Consider the following 20,093-nt stretch of genomic DNA (forward strand, 5'->3'; position numbering starts at 1 on the left):
TCCGGGACCTACTTGTCCAAGGCAAATCTGGAAACTAGAAATGGAAGCATTCAGCAAACACTTGAAGCTCCTCTAATTAAGGGAATGCACTGATGCGTTCAGGGTCTCTAATCCACAAATCCAAACTGCAGAAAGCTCTGGAAACCGCAAGTCCTTAACTGACAGCAAGACACGTCCCAGCGAGAAACCAGTGTTCTTATTTATACGTTCAAGAGTCTCTTCGTGTTGTGCTACAGAAATTGTATCACGTTTGATAACGGGTTCGCCTGGAGCCTGCTACATAATGTCCAGTCTATGTGCACATCCCTGTTTTAAAGTCCAAAACATTCCAAAGTCTAAAATGCACCTGGGTCTGGGCTCCAGGTGAGGGAGGATGGGTCTCCATGATATCTAGGGGGTGAGAATTGCACAAATCCACTAATGCATCAGGAGGCCATGAAAGTTGGTGGTAAGGGAGTATGTGACCACTATTTCCCTAATCCCAACAAGCACCCAGACATAAACACAACCTGAGGAATCCCCTTAAAACATCCCGGAAGCACTCATGAGGGGCCAAGATCAGGGGGCCCGCCCACCTTTAGGGCTCACACACAGTAAGCCGCATGTCCCATGACGTTTTCCGCAAGAATGGAACTGCCACTTACCCCGGGGGAGGAGCTGTGAGGTAATCTGGGGTACGCCGGTGTTGAGGTGCCTATTCCTACCCTGGGGAGAGGTCCTCCTGGAGTATTAGGGAAGCATCTTTCAACCATCAGCTAAAATTTTAATAAAAGCTACAGTGAGATCATTGTGTAATTGGAAAAGGCTTTATGTTGAGTTAGTGAAACCACTTATTTATTATCCTTGATGGTGTTTTTTTTTTAGTTTTTTTTAGTTTTCGTTTTCTTAGTTTTTTTAATGTTTATTTATTATTTTTTTTAGTTTTTTTAATGTTTATTTATTATTGAGAGAGAGAGAGCACGAGCAGGGGAAAGGCAGACACAGAATCTGAAGGAGGCTCCAGGCACAGAGCCCGACGCGGGGCTCGAACTCACAAACCACGAGATCACGCCCCAGCCGAAGTCGGACGCTCAACCGACTGAGCCACCCAGGCGCCCCAGATGAAGACATTTTCTATAAAAGTGTCTTCTATATAATTTAGAAGATATTTTCTGGAAGTTTCTATCTCAATGTAAATTCCTAACCGGGAATTCTCCAGGTGGATTTCAATCCCCAATGCAGGGTGGGAGGGCGCCTAGCAGAAGGAAGAAGGAAAAAGCCTTAGTCTACTGGGTCCCGCCCTGGCCTGGGGGGGGGGGGGGGGGGAGCCTCACCGGGAGTCCAAGCACGGCATCAGGGAGCTGGAAGGTGAGGCCCTCTGAGGAATGGCCCCCACACCGCGGGGTAAGAACCCTGAGACCCCACAGAGATCAGCCACCCACGCACAAAGCTGGCGCGAGCAGAGGCACCGCCCCCCGCCCCCGGCAGGGTCGAGCGTGGACGCGCGCACGGTGGGCGACCCAGGCCGCCCCCGCAGGGCCTCTGCCAAGGGACCGAGCGGCACCCGCGATCTGAACAGGCAGGCTCAGGGCTCGCTGACCTGACCTGGGGCGAGCCCCTTACCCTGTGGAACCTCCAGCTCTGGCTGGTGTCGCGGGGACTAGCCCGGGCCCGCACGGACCCGCACGGCCGAGGCTGCGGGACCGCGGGAACCCCCCAGCGTCTTCCAGGACTCGCGGTGTGGCCGGAACAACCAGCCCCGGGAGAGCGCAGCCCTGCGCCCCAGGCCTGCACCTCCGCCTCTCCGGCCGCCGCCACTGACCCCGGCCCTTCCCCCGCTTCCCAAGCCCCTGCTCGGCATCCCCCGCCCCCTGGCCACCCACAGCGACCCCGCCCCTTCCCCGCCCCGTCCGCGCCCACACCCGAACCCCTACCCACCCCCCTCCGTCCGCCCCCTTTCACGTCCCGGGCCCACACCCCCGCCCCTCGGGCCGCCCCCACCGACCCCGCCCCTCCCCCGCCCCTCCCCCGCCCCGTCCGCGTCCAGGGCTCACATCCCCCGCCCCTCCGGCCGCCCCAGCGACCGACCCCGGCTCTTCCTCCCCCTCCCGCGCCCCGGGCCGGGGTCGCTCTGCAATTTTGAAACAAACGGCTGGAACCCCAAAGCCACACCTGCTCCCAAGTGGACTGGGGGGGTCCCAAACAGCGGAGCCGAGCGGACGACCTTCACCTCAGCCCCTGGGCGTCCGCAGCGCCCGCCCGAAGCTCACGCGGGCCGGGGCGGCCTTGGGGGGGGGGGGTGGTGGGCGTTGCCCCGAGGTTCCAGCTTTTCGCAGCCGGTGCGCGGACTTGGGTGACTGGGGTCGGATGGAGTCTTCTCGGACCCAAGGGCAGCGAGGGCGGCCGGAGGGGACGGTGGTCCGGAATGTCCCGACCCCGGGGTTGCGCACGCCCGGCTCCGGGGGCTCCAGGTAGGAAAACGTCAGTAAACGTCCCTCCGCAGCTCGTGGGGCACAACGTGGGCGTGAGGGTGATGGAAACACGGGAGTTTCTTGCTACTGAATCGTTTTCTCCTGCCTTTTGTAAACGTCAGCAAAGGGGGTGGGACTGGAAGCCGCTGCGGGACAACCTCGTTCTGGGGGCGCCTGGGTGGCTCAGGTCGTGATCTCAAGATTCCTGAGCTGAAGCCTTGCATCGGGCTCTGCGCTGACAGCTCGGAGCCTGCTAGGGTTCTCCGTCTCAGAATAAAATAAATATTAGGAAGGGAGGGAGGGAGGAACGAGGGGCGGGAAGAGGGAAGGGGAGGGAGGGAGGCAGGAGGGGAGGAGAGGGAGGGAGGGAGGAAGGGAACTTCGTTTTGGTTCTCTGACCTGATTCCTGAAGAAGCCCTTTAAAAGGGCTGGTATCACAAGCAAGGAAGGCAGGCCCCAGAGGACCAGCCAGGGTGGGCTTTTCTGAACTGGCGATTGTGAATCCAAACCATCCACTGTACGCTCTGGTCTGAGCTGTAAAAGCCAGGAGCCCTTTGCTTGGCTTTACTCCCGTATCCCCTGAAATGGTGAGGCCGCGTATCCAGGTGAAAACTGTGTGTTGCGAGGAATGCCTCATGTGGATCTTTGCCGTGAGCTGAAGCCGGGTGAGAGTAACATCCGACGGGTGTAGACATCAGTCCTCACAGGCTCGAGTTTCGCCTGACGCCAGGGGCCGCGATCTGGGGCTGGGAAGGGTCAGGGCGCCCTTCCTTTTAGGTTGGGTCTGAAGGGGAGGGTGGGTGAGCCCACCCACAACAAGAACCGTGAAGAGGGAGAGAGAATGGGGCTGTCTTCCACACTCTCGAGGAAAACAGATATGGAACCAGAGTACAAGACTCTCAGGGCTTTACGGTTTTCTAATTCCTCACATTTACAAGTATTAATTCCTTGTTTTCCCATAATAATTAGCAGTAAACCCCTTATGCCGGAGGATCTTGGGAGGAGGAGGGACCTGTTTTGTTTGTCAGGAGCTAAATCCCCAGAGGGGGTGGGGGTGGGGGTGTCGGCAGGCTGTGCGGGAGGTGGTCCAGCCCCAGGCCCCCAGGACAGCAGCTGAGAAACAGTGAGTTACCATATCCAGAAAAATCCACGAGAAACTGGCATCTGTGGTCTGGATGCCATTTTAGCAGGCCATGAACAGGGGGAAAGGGGTTTATGGATGCAAAACGAACAAGCCTTTTTTAAAATTAAAAAAAAACAAAAACAAAAAGTTTTATTGGAGCCCAGGTGAGGACAGCTCCCGGGGACATACAGTCTCCACCGAGAAGCCAGTGAGTGCTCCGGGGAAGGAACGTTTGCTGCAGGGTCATACGTGTGTTTTACATAAAGAGTTCCAAATCATCAGGAAGAAGGACATTCTGGAAAGTTACAGACAGGTTTTTACTATGTGCACTATGTGCAGGGCTGTGTGATTTTAATCTCACGGGAACCAAGGAGGTTTTTTTCCTCTTATTTACTTTATGTCGGATGCTATTTTGATAACGAAGCACGCGTGCAGTGTGTGCCCAGGGCAGAAATACAGCCACAAATCTGAGGTTTTGCCAAGTCTTTCTGACCTTGGTAAATGTTACAGTGTAGCTTCTCTGGGAGCCCAGGAGCAGGTCCCACAAATAGGAAAACTTGGAAACTCCCCTGATCAGGTCTGAGGTGGGAGTGCCACGGGCAAGGCCGCAGGATCTCAAGGCCCCCTCATGCTTTGAACCAGCCCTGGGAGGCCTCTGCTCCCTTACGTGGACCTGTGTGGGCATCTGTGCCTTCCTCCTCAAACCCCTCCTCCTGATCCTGTATTTCTGTCCCTATTCTTACCCCTTGTCCCAGGTAATTGCCCCTCATTCATTGACGTAAATACACCTGTGCCCCCTCCCTTTCAAGGCAGCGGACAGCTTTAAAAGGACCTGTGATTTTTTTTTTTTTTTTTTTTTTTGTCTTTGAGAGAGAGAGCACACAGGTAGGGGAGGGGAAGATAGAGAGGGAGACCCAGAATCCGAAGCAGGCTCCAGTCTCTGCGCTGTCAGCATAGAGCCCGACCCGGGGCTTGAACCCATGAACCGGGAGATCATGACCTGAGCCGAAGTTGGACACTTAACTGACTGAGCCACCCAGGCGCCCATGGACCTGTGATTTCTCATCTAACACTTAGACTTTCCTTCCTGGACATGAGAGTAAGCTACAAAGCTAGACTTCTGTTCCTTCGAGGGGGTCCGGGTCCTTGGAGGAGCTAGCGACTGTACCACACGGGACACTGGAAGACTTGGCCAAGGGAAGTCACCCACAGAGCAGGGACTCTCCACGCCAGCCTCTCACTCGAGCCACTAGGACCTTTGCCCAGGCAGGACCTGGCCCCACGCTGCAGATGCACTGGTGTGGGAGGGGCCCGGGACAGGGGTCTTCGGCAAGCACCCTGGGGGCCTGGTTGAAGATCGCTGTTGGCCGTGGCTTCCCTTCTTGTGGGCGCGTCCAGAGGACAGCGAAGCTCCCCTCCTCTCCCTCGAGGTGCCCTCGTGGTTTGCACAGCGTGCTTCCTGAGCTGGCAGCGTGGGCACCACCAGGGCAACGGAAAGGCAGCCGCGCAGCTCGCGGCCGCTGAATCGGGAAGGCCGGGGCGGGCCAGGGTCTGGTTTAGAAGCCCCCCCGGAGACGTGCACTGAAGCTGGACAACCTGCCCTGCCCCAACAAAGTCACGGGTGGCGAGACAGGCGAGTCCGTCGGATTGCACTGAGCAAAGCGAGCGCCCGCAGAGCGGCAGCCTCACCCCCAAAGGCAGCTGTAGGAAGTCAGAATGCGGACGAGCTCATTAGCCTGCTCACGAGGCTGGTGTGAGGGTTTCGCTGGGTCAGTGCTTCCCAGCCTCCTGGTGCGGGACGTGCGCGTGAGGCATCTGTGGAGCCTGGAGGACCCCCAGGTGTGGACTCGCCCTGGGAATGGGGCTCTAGCTCCCGCGCTTCTACTGGGGCCACCCTGCGAGCGGCGAGGGTCTAGGGAAACTTTCTCTGAAACGTGCCGTGCGTTGTCTTTTTGGAGGCACCGGGATCCACTGTTACGGGCACGGGCTCTGACCTGGGCGCCCGGCGAGCTCACCTCTGCCTGGGCCTCAGTTTCCGTGTTCGTAAGACGAGCACCGGTCTTGCAAGCCCGCACCCCGGCATGGCGAGTGGCCTGGGGCTCGCCGGCCAGGGCGCCTTTGTGCCTCCCCCCATCATCCCCCCCGCCCCCTTTTGTCTTTCCCCCAGTGTCCCCACTACCCCGGACACACTGAGCCTGTCACATACTGGAGGGGACCTCTGAGAAAACACGAGGGCGATGACCTCTTTCGGCAACCAGAAAATTGCCAGAATGTAGTAACCGGCTGGCCTGTGGGCTAAGTGCATATCGGATGCAAGGTTGCACAGTTCCGACCACGGCCTGGGCTCGCCCCCTTGCCGGGAGCCCTCGCCCCATCCCAGTGGGGCTGGCCCGGTGGCCAAGCTCCCTCTACCCTGGCAGGAGGCGGGTGTGGGAGCCGCGGCCTCTCGCGCTGAGGGGCTCCCCTGCCCACAAATAAGGGGTGCAGCAGAGAAGCGCAGCTGCAGGCTGACTCTGGCTCTGTGATGGGTCACGTCGCCTCTGCCTCCCAGGATTAAATGAATACAAAGTGCTTCCAGTCATGCCAGCAGAACACACGGAGCGTTGGACTTTGTCGTTGCCAATCCTCTGGCGCCATAGGCTCATCTTTGCTCTTCAAGATGGCAGGTGGTTGCCCAAGTGACTCATTAGCACTGAGGTGTTAATGGCGAAATATGGGCTGGCCCACAGCCCTTCCCGGCCACAATTCCATTTCAGTTGGGGAATCAGGATGCTTTTAAGGGCAATTAACAGGACTACGTGAATTTGTTTTAACAACACAGATACTTCTCATTTCGCCCAAGAGGAGGACAGAGACAGGACAGTGAAGGAAGTTCATTCGCGGCTCAGACAAACCCAGGCCATGGTTTCCTATGCGGTCACGTCTGCCCGGCACATCTCCGATCAAGTGTCCAGAGGCAGGCAAAGGGGCCTCTCCTCTTGCCCCCTCGCCTCTCACTGGCCAAGTGCCCATTTCTAAACCTGGTGCTGGCGAGGACGGGGCCGCCTCGATGCCTTGGCTTTGAGGAGGTCCACGTGTTGCCTCAGCCGGATTCTGGCTGCCTGGGCAGAAGGTAGGGGACCCCATCGTCGCCTTGCTGTAATGCCTCAACCCCAAGGAAGGCATCGGGACCAGTGGAGCCTCAGTTGAGCTGGAGGACGATCCCAGAGCCGCTCGGAACCTCCGCATCTTCCTCTGTACCACGGGCTGCCGGCACCCGCAGGCGGCTGTGTCCACACAAAGCACGGTTTGCACCATTCGGGCCTTCAGTCAGCGTGTGGTGAATGTCAACTATCACGATTATCATTAATTACCTCCTTTTCCCCCAAAGTCCTTCCTCTGGTGAAGCTACTCAATGTGAACGTTTAAACGTTTAACAATGTTTTTGATACAATGTGCTGCTTCAGACCCTAAGGATTTCAGGTAAGGGTTTGCAGACCTGTGTATGTTTTTCACAAGTATTACAAATGTAAATAAGATAAAACTTTACCTCTTTCTTGAATCTTTGAGCGATATTTGTACTTTTTTCCCCATTTCATTTTCTTCTGATTTTTTAATCGTAGTAAAATACAACAGAAACTTCACTGTCTAAACCATGGAAACATACATTTCAGTGTAACGGACTGACGTGCAGCTGTGACCACCATCCATCCGCCCCTGGAATCGCTTCCGTCTTGGAAAACTGAACCTCTCTGCCCACTGACACTAGCTCCCGGCTCCCCCAGCCCCTGGCACCACCACAGGTATGACGGCGACTGCTCTAAACACCCAGTGTAAGTGGAATTCTCTAGGATATGTGTTTTTGTGACTGGCTTATTTCACTTAACATGGCCGTATCCTTGCCAATACTTGGATTTATTTTTTAATTAAAAAAAAAATAACCTGTATTTTATCACATTTAGCAGAAACTATGGTTCCAAATGACCTGGTGCCATTTTAAAAAGTTTTTTATTACATTTATTTATTTTTGAGAGACAGTGAGACAGAGCACGAGCAGGGGAGAGGCAGGGAGAGGAGACACAGAATCTAAAGCAGGCTCCAGACTCTGAGCTGTCAGCACAGAGCCCGACGCAGGGCTCAAACCCACAAGCCGTGAGATCATGTCCTGAGCCGAAGTTGGTCACTTAACCGACTGAGCCACCCAGGCGCCCAGACCTAACACCACTTTTTCTAACATGTATGAGTTTTCTATTGTATGGGTGCAGTTTTTTGTTTTTTGTTTTGAGTAAACTGTACCTCCAATGTGGAGCTAGAACTCACGACCCCAAGACCAAAAGTCACTCGCTCATCAATAAAACCATCAGGGACAGGGCTTTTCTCTGTAGAGATTTTTGGTTACTGATTCAATCTTATTTAAGTCTACTCAGATTTTCTAATTTTTTGTAACTTAGTCTTAACAGGTTTGTGTCTCTAGGAATTTGTCCATTTCACCTAGGTCATCCAATTTATTGGTGTACAAATGCTCATAGTGAAAGGGCGGGCCTACGCCGGCCGACTCCATCTTGTTCTGTGTTCTCCACCTTGAGTGACTATGTCCCCGACATGACCCCTTTTCCGGGACAATCGCAGAAACCTCAGATCGCGCCTCCTCCCCTTGAGTAACCTCCCACTCACCCGTTCAAACTTCCTGATCAAAACACGCCCAGCGACCTGCGTAACAGGACTCTGACCCTTCCCCAGCCAATCGGCCGAGGCCACGACCCTTCCCCAGCCAATCGGCCGAGGCCACGACCCTTCCCCAGCCAATCGGCCGAGGCCACGACCCTTCCCCAGCCAATCGGCTGAAGCCACGACCCTTCCCCAGCCAATCGGCTGCCCCTAGACCCCTATAAAAACCTTTGTGCTTTTGAAACTCGCTCTCTCTCCCCGGTATCTCACCGCTGCGTCGGTGCAGGTAGGGGACTGAGCTCGAGCTAGCTCGAATAAAGGCTCTTTTGCTTTTGCATCGGACTCGGCTCCCTGGTGGTCTTTGGGGATCATGAATTCTGGGCATAACATTTGGGGGCTCGGCCCGGGAGCCCCAAGATCCCCGAGGGACCCCCGACCCGGAGAGCCTGACTGGCCACGGTTAGTGTCTGTCCGTTTGTTCTGTCTTTTCTGTGTGAGCTCATTTCTGGAATTCTGGTAGTGCCCGACGCGGTCTAAGTGGACGCACTGGAGGACCACGGGCCGGGAGTTTCGGAAGACGTTCCGATTCTCCCTTCTGGAGGGACGTGGAATCCCCTCAAAGGTCTGAGACGAGGCGGGTCGCTCCCGCTGGTCGGCGTGAGGCCGTCGTCTTAGCTTTCGGTTTTGGAGGGACGTGGAATCCCCTCATCGGTTTTGGAGGGATGTGGAATCCCCTCAAAAGCTAGCTTTCAGTTTTGCTTCCATGGAGTTGGAAGACTTTCTAGAGGCCCTCTGTTTGTCTGTTTTTGTGTTTCTCTGTTTTGCTCTGTGGACTTACTGGACGGACGTTATGGGACAGACTCAGACTACGCCTCTACCCACCCTCTTGGCTTAAGCCCTTCCTAGCCCCGCTCCCTCCAGAACCAAAGCCCATTCTTGCTTTGCAGGGGACAAAGAAGAAGAAAAGTCTTATCCAGCCTTCAGCACCCCTCTACCCTGTCTTACAGGGGGGTACTGAAGAAGAATTAATTTTTCCTCCCCCGTATAACCCCTCTAGGATGCTGGAAGAACGCCATCCTCCCCCTCCGGGGGAGGCAGACACTGTTCCGAGAGCGGGAGGCGGAAACGCTCCAGGGGGAAGCCCACCCTTTACCAGACAAAGGGCTCAGAGGGAGCAATCCGCCTCCGCCGCCGACTCCACTCTTCTGCCCCTGCGAGCCGCCGGACCCCAGATGCAGAGGGGAATCAGCCCCATCACTATTGGCCTTTCGCCAGTAGTGACCTCTACAATTGGAAAGCTCGGAATCCTAAGTTTTCCGAGAAACCGGCAGGGCTTATTGGTTTATTAGACTCTGTTCTTTTTACCCATCAGCCCACGTGGGACGATTGCCAGCAGCTTTTGCAGGTCCTGTTCACGACCGAAGAAAGAGAAAGAATCCTCAATGAGGCCCGAAAACTAGTTCCGGGTGCAGACGGGAATCCCACCACCAACCAGGCTCAGATAGATGCCTCCTTCCCCCCCTTAACTCGGCCCCAGTGGGATTTCAACACGGCAGAAGCTAAGGAGAGGCTCCGGGTCTACCGCCAGACTCTAATGGGGGGTCTCCGAATGGCTGCTAGAAAGCCAACCAATTTGGCCAAGGTAGGAAATGTACAACAGGGAAAAGATGAATCTCCGGCTGCCGTTTTAGAACGGATCATGGAGGCATTCCATACCTATACCCCCATGGATCCAGGGGCTCCAGAAAGCAAGGCAGCTGTTATCATGGCCTTTGTAAACCAATCGGCCATAGACATTAGGAGAAAATTACAGAAAATAGACTAGGAGAAAAAAGTCTGCAGGACTTACTGGTGGTAGCCGAAAAGGTATATAATAACCGGGAGCCTCCAGAGGACAAGCAGGCTCGCGTCATGGCGACTGCCAGCAGTAAGCAGACTCGAGACCTGGCCAGAATACTACTAGCTATCACTGCTGATTCCCCCGAGGAATGAGACCACCATCTCCGGCAGCCGGTGGGCGACTCAAGAGGAGGTAAAGGAACCACCAAGGGGGGGAAGCAGAGGCTGCAGAAAGATCAGTGTGCATACTGCAAGGAGATAGGGCATTGGGCCCGAGATTGTCCGAAAAGGGCTGGCGGGAAGGGAGGCAAGACTGATCGAGTAAAAGTCCTAGAGCTAGATGAACTGAGTGATTAGGGGAGTCGGGGTTCGGACCCTCTCCCCGAACCCAGGGTAACTGAAAGTGGAGGGGACCCCTATTGACTTCCTTGTCGACACCGGAGCACAACATTCGGTCCTCCGCACCCCACAAGGAAAACTAGCCAACAAGAAGTCCTGGGTGCAAGGGGCAACTGGTATGAGCCAGTATTCATGGACTACCCGAAGAACAGATTTGGGGACGGGACGGGTATCCCACTCCTTTATGGTAATACCAGAATGCCCCTACCCGCTGTTAGGACAGGACTTACCAAGATTGGAGCTCAGATAACTTTCAGACAAGGGGGCCTCAGGTCACCGATGGCAAGGGCCACCCCATCCAGGTCCTGACCATGAAACTGGAGGATGAATACCGCCTCCACCAGGAGGCGCTCCCGAGAGAGGATAATATAGACAGATGGCTACAAGAATTCCTCTTGGTTTGGGCAGAGACGGGGGGGATGGGACTAGCCGCTCACAGGACCCCAGTCCTGGTAGAGCTCAAGCCAGGAGAGAGTCCAGTAAGGATCAAACAATACCCCATGTCTCAGGAGGCCCGGAAGGGGATCCAGCCACACATCCGGAGACTACGAAGCCTAGGGGTACTAGTTCCTTGCCAGTCTGCCTGGAACACCCCCCTACTGCCGGTCAAAAAGCCTCACACAAATGACTATCGACCGGTACAAGACCTCCGGGAAGTAAATAAGAGGGTCGCGGACATACACCCAACTGTTCCCAACCCATATACTCTCTTGAGCTCCTTGGCACCCTCCAGGGTCTGGTATACTGTACTAGATTTAAAGGACGCCTTCTTCAGTCTGCCGCTGGAACCCCAGAGCCAACCCTTGTTCGCCTTTGAGTGGCATGATCCGGAGGAGGGCTACAGTGGGCAACTCACCTGGACACGGCTACCTCAGGGATTCAAAAATTCACCCACCATCTTCGACGAGGCACTACACGAGGACCTGGGTGAGTACAGAAGGGAGCACCCTGGCCTCACCCTCCTACAGTACATAGATGACACCCTGATTGCTGCCGACACGGCCAAAGACTGAGCGAGGGACCCAGGACCTGCTGGCTACCCTGGGGGCCTTAGGGTACTGGGCATCCGCGAAGAAGGCTCAGATATGCAGGGAGAGGGTAAGTTACCTGGGATATATCCTGGAGGGCAGACAGCGGTGGTTATCAGATGCCAGAAAAGAAACTGTCCTAAAGATCCCTACTCCCACCTCCCGAAGAGAAGTGAGGGAATTCCTAGGATCAGCCGGCTACTGCCGCCTCTGGGTTCCAGGTTTTGCTGAGATTGCCAAGCCCCTATATGAAGCCACCAAAGAGGGGAAAACATTTAAATGGACTAAAAAGAAGAAATTGCCTTTAATCAGTTAAAAAAGGCCCTCTTAAATGCCCCAGCCCTGGGCCTACCAGACATTACGAAACCCTTCCACCTCTTTGTAGACGAACATAAGGGAATAGCAAAAGGGGTTCTAACTCAAGCCTTAGGCCCCTGGAACCACCCAGTGGCTTACCTGTCTAAGAAACTAGACCCAGTGGCTGCCGGCTGGCCGCCATGCCTAAGAATTATTGTGGCGACAGCACTCCTAGTCAAGGATGCAGACAAACTGACCCTAGGACAGGAGATCTGGATCACGACCCCACACGCCATTGAAGGGGTCCTGAAACAGCCTCCGGATAGATGGATGAGCAACACACATATGACTCATTACCAGAGCCTCCTACTCAACCCTCCACGGGTGCGGTTCCACCCCTTTGCGGCCCTCAATCCTGCAACCCTGCTGCCTGACCCCAAACTAGATGCTCCACTACATGACTGTGCGGGAATCCTCGAACAAGTACATGGATTCCGGACGGACCTGACCGACCGGCGCCTCCCCGATGCCGAGGCTACTTGGTTCACTGATGGCAACAGCTTTGTGCAAGATGGACACAGGTACGCGGGTGCAGCGTGGTCACCGAAACGGACACCGTATGGGCGGAGGCTCTACCCTCCGGAACGTCAGCCCAGCGAGCAGAGCTCATAGCCCTCACCAAGGCGCTGATTCTGGGAGCTGGAAAACGGCTTAACATCTACACAGACAGCCGTTATGCATTTGCCACAGCTCATATTCATGGGGCAATTTATCAGGAGAGGGGGTTACTGACGGCAGAAGGACGGACTATAAAAAATAAGCAGGAGATACTTAACCTGCTTACGGCCTTATGGCTTCCTGCCAAGCTAGCCATTATCCACTGCCAAGGGCACCAAAAAGCTGATAACCCAGTAGCTAGAGGTAATCAAAAAGGCTGACCAGGGGCGCCTGGGTGGCGCAGTCGGTTAAGCGTCCGACTTCAGCCAGGTCACGATCTCGCGGTCCGTGAGTTCAAGCCCCGCGTCAGGCTCTGGGCGGATGGCTCGGAGCCTGGAGCCTGTTTCTGATTCTGTGTCTCCCTCTCTCTCTGCCCCTCCCCCGTTCATGCTCTGTCTCTCTCTGTCCCAAAAATAAATAAAAACGTTGAAAAAAGGCTGACCAGGCAGCCAAGGCAGTAGCCCTTACTCCAGTCCCCACCATGACCATACAACTACCGGACCCGGACCCGGGAGACCCAGTTTTACCAGACCAGCCCAAGTACTCCCAGGAGGAGTTACAGCGGATCAAGAAACTCCCCATGGCCCAGGAGATAAAGGGATGGTGGTATATACCTAACAAGGAGCTCGTGCTGCCAGACCAGCTCGGAGTCTCAATATTAGAGCACATGCATCGGTCTACTCACATGGGGGCCCGAAAATTAAAAGACTTAATCCGACATGCCGGAATGAAGATTCACCAACAGGACACCAAAATAGAGCAAGTTGTATCTGCCTGCAAGACCTGCCAACTCACCAACGCGAGAGCCACATCAAATAAAAAAGGAACCAGGCTCAGAGGCACCAGACCGGGAGCCCAATGGGAAGTCAACTTCACTGAAGTCAAACCAGGAAAGTATGGTTATAAATATCTTTTAGTATTTACAGAAACCTTCTCTGGCTGGTGGCTAAGAAGCTACTAGAAGACATCTTACCCAGGTATGGTTTTCCTGCCATGGTAGGATCAGACAATGGACCAGCTTTTATCTCGCAGGTAACACAGGCAGTAGCCAAGGCGGTGGGGGCAAACTGGAAATTACATTGTGCTTATAGGCCCCAGAGCTCAGGACAGGTAGAAAGAATGAATAGAACCCTAAAAGAGACCCTTACCAAAATAACCATGGAGACTGGAGGGGACTGGGTGACTCTCCTACCGTACGCCCTTTACCGGGTTAGAAACACTCCTTACACTCTGGGTTTTACTCCCTACGAGATCATGTTTGGCAGGCCACCCCCTGTTATTCCCAGCCTTCGAGCTGAACTTATTGCCGAGTTTAAAGATTAAGAACTTTTTCTTTCCTTGAGAGGGCTCCAGAGGGCGCATGAGGACATTTGGCCGCGCCTCCTTGCCATCTACGAGGCTGGCCCGACCCCGATACCTCATCAGTACAGGCCGGGAGACTGGGTCTATGTCAAGAGGCACCACCGAGAGACCCTCGAGCCACGCTGGAAGGGACCCTACATCGTGGTGCTGACAACCCCCACCGCTTTCAAAGTAGACGGCATCGCGACCTGGGTCCAGCGGACCCCTCAGCCAGCGGACCCCTCCTCGATCCGGAAGGACTTCGTCATGCGAACACAACCCGCTCAAGCTCAAGCTACAGCGCATTCGATCCACCTAATATTGGTAACTCTGTTAACTCTGCTTGTCATTGCTCATGCTGCCGGGAGTCCCCACGCCCCCCAAAACATCACCTGGCAGATCATAGACACCAGCTCGGGGACAATACTTAATCAGACCTCCCAGAGCCACCCCAGGGACACATGCTTCCCAGAACTTAGCGTAAACCTCCAAACTCTGTTCCCCTTGTCACCATAAATGCAGCCGGTCCCATGATTGGGTCCGTAAGCTACATGACAAGGGGGGAATGAAAGGGCGGGCCTACGCTGGCCGACTCCATCTTGTTCTGTGTTCTCCACCTTGAGTGACTATGTCCCCGACATGACCCCTTTTCCGGGAAAATCGCAGAAACCTCAGATCGCGCCTCCTCCCCTTGAGTAACCTCCCGCTCACCCGTTCAAACTTCCTGATCAAAACACGCCCAGCGACCTGCGTAACAGGACTCTGACCCTTCCCCAGCCAATCGGCCGAGGCCACGACCCTTCCCCAGCCAATTGGCTGCCCCTAGACCCCTATAAAAACCTTTGTGCTTTTGAAACTCGCTCTCTCTCCCCGGTATCTCACCGCTGCGTCGGTGCAGGCGGTGCAGGTAGGGGACTGAGCTCGAGCTAGCTCGAATAAAAGCTCTTTTGCTTTTGCATCGGACTCGGCTCCCTGGTGGTCTTTGGGGATCACGAATTCTGGGCATAACAATAGTACTCTTAATAATCCTTTTTCTTTTCTTTAGAACTGATAATTTCTCCATTTTCATTTCTGATTTTAGAAATTTCAGTCTTCTTTTGTTCATCTAGAGTTTTGAGGGGGCCTGGGTGGCTCACTTAAGCGTCTCTTGAGCTCAGGGTCCTGAGTTCAAGCCCTACATTGGGCTCCGTGCTGGGTGTGAAGCCTACTTTAGAAATAAAGTTTTGTCAGTTTTGTTATCTTTTCGAAGAACTAACATTTATTGGTATTCTCTACTTCATTTGTCACCGCTCTAGACTTCATTTCCTTCCTTCTCCTAGCTTTGGGTTTTTTCTGCACGTCCTTAAATTGTAAAGTTAGGTGGTTGATTTTCTGCAATCTTGACTTTTTTAACATCAGCATTTATACCTATAACCATCCCTTTAGCACTGCTTTTGCCGCATCCCGTAAGTTTTGATGTGTTGTTTTCATTTTCATTCATCTCAAAGTATTTTTTAATCTCCCTGTGATGACTTCTCTGTTGGTTATTTAAGACTGTGTTGGTGTAATTTCCAATTTTATTTGTTACTGATTTTGAACTTCATCCCATTATGGTGATAGATTGCAGGACAGCCTTGTTTTTAAACTTTATTTTTTTTTTAACGTTTATTTATTTTTTGGGGACACAGAGAGACAGAGCATGAACGGGGGAGGGGCAGAGAGAGAGGGAGACACAGAATCGGAAACAGGCTCCAGGCTCTGAGCCATCAGCCCAGAGCCTGACGCGGGGCTCGAACTCACGGACCGTGAGATCGTGACCTGGCTGAAGTCGGACGCCCAACCGACTGCGCCACCCAGGCGCCCCGAGGACAGCCTTGTTTTTAAATTCTTGAAACTTAATCTGTGGCCTGACATACGGAAAATGTCCCACGTGCACCTGAGAGCAACGCACGTGCTCTTGTTGGCTGGTGTTTGGTACGTGTTCGCTCTAGTTGGCTTATCGTGTTAAGTCCTCGATTTCCCTGCTTCTGTCTGGTTTATGTGCCCACGGTTATGAGAGGAGTATTAAGGTCTCCGACTATCATTGTAGAACTGTTTCTCCATTCAGTTGTGTCAAGTTTTGCTTCACGCATTTCAGTGGCCTATCATTAGATGTGTAAATGTTTATAATTGTTATGTATTGTTTCACTGAAATTTGTATTTATAGTGCCCTCCCTTATCTCTTGTAATTTTTGAAAATTTAAACATTTTTATCTGATATTAGTGTAGCCACTCCTGCTATCATTGGTTATTATTTGCATGGAACATCTTTTCACATCCTCTCGCTTTTCACTATTTATAGCTTTGGATCTAGAGTCTCTTGGAGACAGCATGTTATTTGGATGATGGCTTTTTATCCATTCTGGCAATCTCTGTCTTTACATTGAAGAGTTTAATCCACTTGTAATCCACATGTAAGATAACTACAGAGAAGGACTTTTGTCATTTTTCTATTTGTTATGTGCCTTCAGCTTCTTTTTGTCCCTCATTCCCTGCATTACTGTCTTCTTTTGTGTTTAGTTTGTTATTGCCGTTGTTTAGTAGTGAAACATTTAAATTCCTTTCCCATTTCCTTTTGTATATATACACTACAGCTGTCTCCTTTGTGGTTACCGTGAGGATTACATTTGACACCCTGTATTTACACCAGCTTGATTTCGGTAACACACACACACTCTCCTTTAACGTCTCTGTCCCCCAGCCCTCTCAGTTGTTGTCACAAAACATAAATTAACAGGTATTCCGAACACACTAGTCTCTTAAATTACGTAGAAATCAAAATGTGGAGTTACAAACTGTCCTAAAAATACTAGTTTTTATCATTGGCCATATATTTTTCTTTACTGAGATCTTTATTTCTCCATACAGCTTTAAGTTACGCTCCACTGTCTTTCATTTCACCTGCAGGACTTGAGCATCGCTTCAAGGGCAGGTCTAATAGTAATGGCACTCCCTCAGCTTTTATTTACCTAAAAATGTCTTAATTTCTCCCTCACCTTTGAAGGACATTTGCTGAATACAGAATTCCTGGTTGAAAGTTTTTCTTTTCAGCATTCTGCGTATATCAACCCACTGCCTCCTGACCTCTGGTTTCTGATGGAAATCTGTTAATCTTATCTGGGATTCCCTTATATGTATTGATTTACTTCTCTCTTGCTGCTTCAAGATGCTTTGTTTGGCTTTTCGCATGTTTGTGTCTGGGGCACCTGGGAGGCTCAGTCGGTTAAGTGTCTGACTCTTGATTTCTGCTCAGGTCGTGACCCGGCTCTGGGCTGGCAGCACAGCACCTGCTTGGGACTCTCTCTCTCCCCTTTTCTGACTGCCCCTTCCCCACTAATGCTGTCTGCCTCTCTCAAATAAACTTAAAAAAGGGGGGGGGGGCACTCCTGGGTGGCTCAGTCGGTTAAGCATCTGACTTCAGCTCAGGTCATGATCTCACAGTCTGTGGGTTTGAGCCCCACGTCAGGCTCTGTGCTGACAGCTCGGAGCCTGTTTTGGATTGTGTCTCCCTCTCTCTCTCTGCCCGTCCCTCACTCACACTCTGTCTCTCTCCAAAATAAACATTTTAAAAAAATTAAAAAACAAAAAGTTTATGTGTTTTAGTGTGGGTCTCTGAGTTCATCTTGAGAGTTCACTGAGCTTCCTGGGTGTTTCCTCAAACTTGGGAAACGTTCAGCCATTGTTTCTTCCAATACTTTCTCTCTCTCTCTCTCTCTCTCTCTCGTCTCCTTCTGGGACGCCCACAATGCATACGTTGGTCTGCTTGGTGGGATCCCACAGGTCCCTTAGGTCCCATTAACTTTAACTTTTTTTTTTCTTTCTGTTCCTCAAACTCAACTTCCTAGAGCTGTACAGTATTCAAATTAATGCTAACAAGTCGCACAGGCGCGTGCTCACATTCTTCAAGATAAACCTGAGGCCGGAACGCTGAGCCTCTGTTCTCACAACAGGATTTTAGGGTCCTGGAGGGACGTCTTCACCTATGAAGCTCTGTGTTTGTTGCTGGCAGACACATGTGACTTCCAATAGGACAGACTTTGCTCTCCTATCATCTTGGCATGTCACCAAGACGTGAAAACCTAGCCGTGTCCGTGGGGCCACAATGCAGAGGGCCGCCGGGCCTCCAGTGCGAGCACGTGTACACGGTGCTCCGTGCGTCCTCGTGAGGTAGGCCGTGCACACCCTCCACCAGACACTGAATGAACGCTTCCCCTCGATCCCTTTGCTCGTCAATAAAACCAAGCTCCTGAGCAGAAGAGGAATACAAAGCACGTGCCAGGCTCCACTAAGTCCGCGTTCACGCATTTCAGTACACCCTCGCTGACCTTTGAAGCGGATGCCGTTCTCCCCACGGACACCGAGGGTGCTGAGCACGGAGGTCACTGTTGGCGGACTGAGTACTGAGCCCAGAGCGGCAGGCTTCAGAGCCAAGCGGACGGAAAGTCCTTCCCTGCAGCACGAGGCCGGCATCTGTTCTCCCTGAATATACAAAAGCTGCACCTTGCCTTCTTCCTGTTTCTTTTAACCCGAAGCCCTGGTTTTCTGCTGCAATCTGGTCACAGGTGGCTCTTTCTCAGTCTTCCTTTAGGCCGTATGTTCTGCTTTGCCTCAGCTTTTCTCAGGCCCAGGGTGAAAAAGGGCCTCAGGCCACGCCTGCATCTACTGCCCACGTTCTCCTCTGAGCCAGCGCTAACACCTACCCCCGACTCGAAGCAGACCCCGCCGGTCTATTAGTCGATCAACACGTACTATACTCTGGCCTGGGAAACCTCATGCAAGAGACAGACAAGACGCTGACTCAGCAATCAGTGCAGTGAGGTCGTAGCTATGGGAATTTAGGGCACCGCAACCAAAATTGGGCATTCACAGAAGGCTCCCCAAAGGTGGCCCCCTCCCCAAGGTGAGGCAGAAAGGGGGGGAAGAGCACGTGCAAACATGACGTCACAGGAACGGGGGGCAGGTGACGGGTGGTGCCAAGTGAGGCTCTGTTACAAGTGATGCCACCAGGGTCCTGAGAGAAGCGAGCCCGGAGGCTGGTGTGGGTGGGGGCTGGGCTCATGACTGCAGGGGAAAAGGGCTTAAGTGTGAAAGTGGAAGGATGCTTAGCAAGAAGCTCTGACTCCCAAGGCAAACCTACAGACGCAAGGCCGACTCTGACTTGGGGGGGCGGCGGTGGGGTGCGGGTGGTGTCCAGGCTGGGAGTTCAGGGTTGAGGGCACTTTGAATCTGCCTCGTACTTAGTGTCTGCTGTCGGGTCCTGGCCGGGGTGCCCCGCTGCTACGGGATCACCGCACCACTTCTGGAGGCTGCCTCCCCCTCCCCCTCCCCTCTGGCCCTTCCCACTACGGAAGTCCTACGTTCCAGGAACTGAACATTAGACGACAGCTGTGTAGACTGTGTAGACGAGTACAAGGCAGGGCCGGCCTCCCTCCATGGCCTCCTGCCACCACCTCCCTCCTCCCCCCTCCACCACCTCCCCCCTGCCTCCGCAGCCACACTGGCCACAGACTGGTTAGGACACATGCTGCAACCACCAGACTGCTTTCACTGACGGTGCAATGCTGCAGTTGAATAGTATTTTAAATCTTAATCACAAGAATTTACATATAGCCCTATCAAGCTTCACTTGATTAACTTTGGTTCTACATCTCAACCTACCGAAAGGCAATTGTGAGTTCTATTTTGTCACGTGACACATTCTTCCCAGTTCTACACTTTATGTAATTTCGATAGCCTTTAAGTAAGAACTGAGCAAATCCTGGGACACGGGATTTCAGAAACAGGTCTCCACACCTCAACAGGAGGGCGCGGAACACAAGGGAAGTAAGGGCCGGAGTAGCACAGGCTTTTCTCCCTCCCACGGGTGATAGGGAGCAAATGGATCATTTATTTCACTCTAGAGCTTACATGTGTCATAGATTTAACTCGGGCGCGTTGAATATGCTTTATTCTAAGCACTTTTCAGTTTCAAAAAAACAATGCATGTATCACAAACTCTTGAACAGAAAAGGTGACGTAAAAAAGTTGGAGATATCCTCGGGGCGCCTGGCTGGCTCAGTCGGTTGAGCATCTGACTTCAGCTCAGGTCATGATCTTGCCATTCGTGGGTTCAAGCGCCACGTCGGGCTCTGTGCTCACGGCTCGGAGCCTGGAGCCTGCTTCCAATTCTGCGTCTCCCTCTCTCTGCCCCTCCCCTGCTCATGCTCTGTCTCTGTCTCTCTCAAAAGTAAATAA

At 53.1% G+C, this 20,093-nt stretch overlaps 1 long non-coding RNA gene across 1 annotated transcript; it reads left to right on the forward strand.

Annotated features, from left to right (window-relative positions):
- Nucleotides 1-2,120: 2,120 nt before the first annotated feature.
- On the forward strand, nucleotides 2,121-18,413 carry LOC124517077 (uncharacterized). Its single transcript, XR_006963293.1, has 3 exons — nucleotides 2,121-2,450; nucleotides 7,227-7,355; nucleotides 17,705-18,413. It is a non-coding gene; the product is annotated as an uncharacterized LOC124517077 (long non-coding RNA).
- Nucleotides 18,414-20,093: the final 1,680 nt, after the last annotated feature.

The sequence above is a fragment of the Lynx rufus genome, unplaced genomic scaffold (genome assembly GCF_022079265.1).
Source record: "Lynx rufus isolate CCGP_SWC_20201006 ecotype Redwood Valley unplaced genomic scaffold, mLynRuf1.p SCAF_20, whole genome shotgun sequence".
NCBI classification, from domain to species: Eukaryota; Metazoa; Chordata; class Mammalia; order Carnivora; family Felidae; genus Lynx; species Lynx rufus.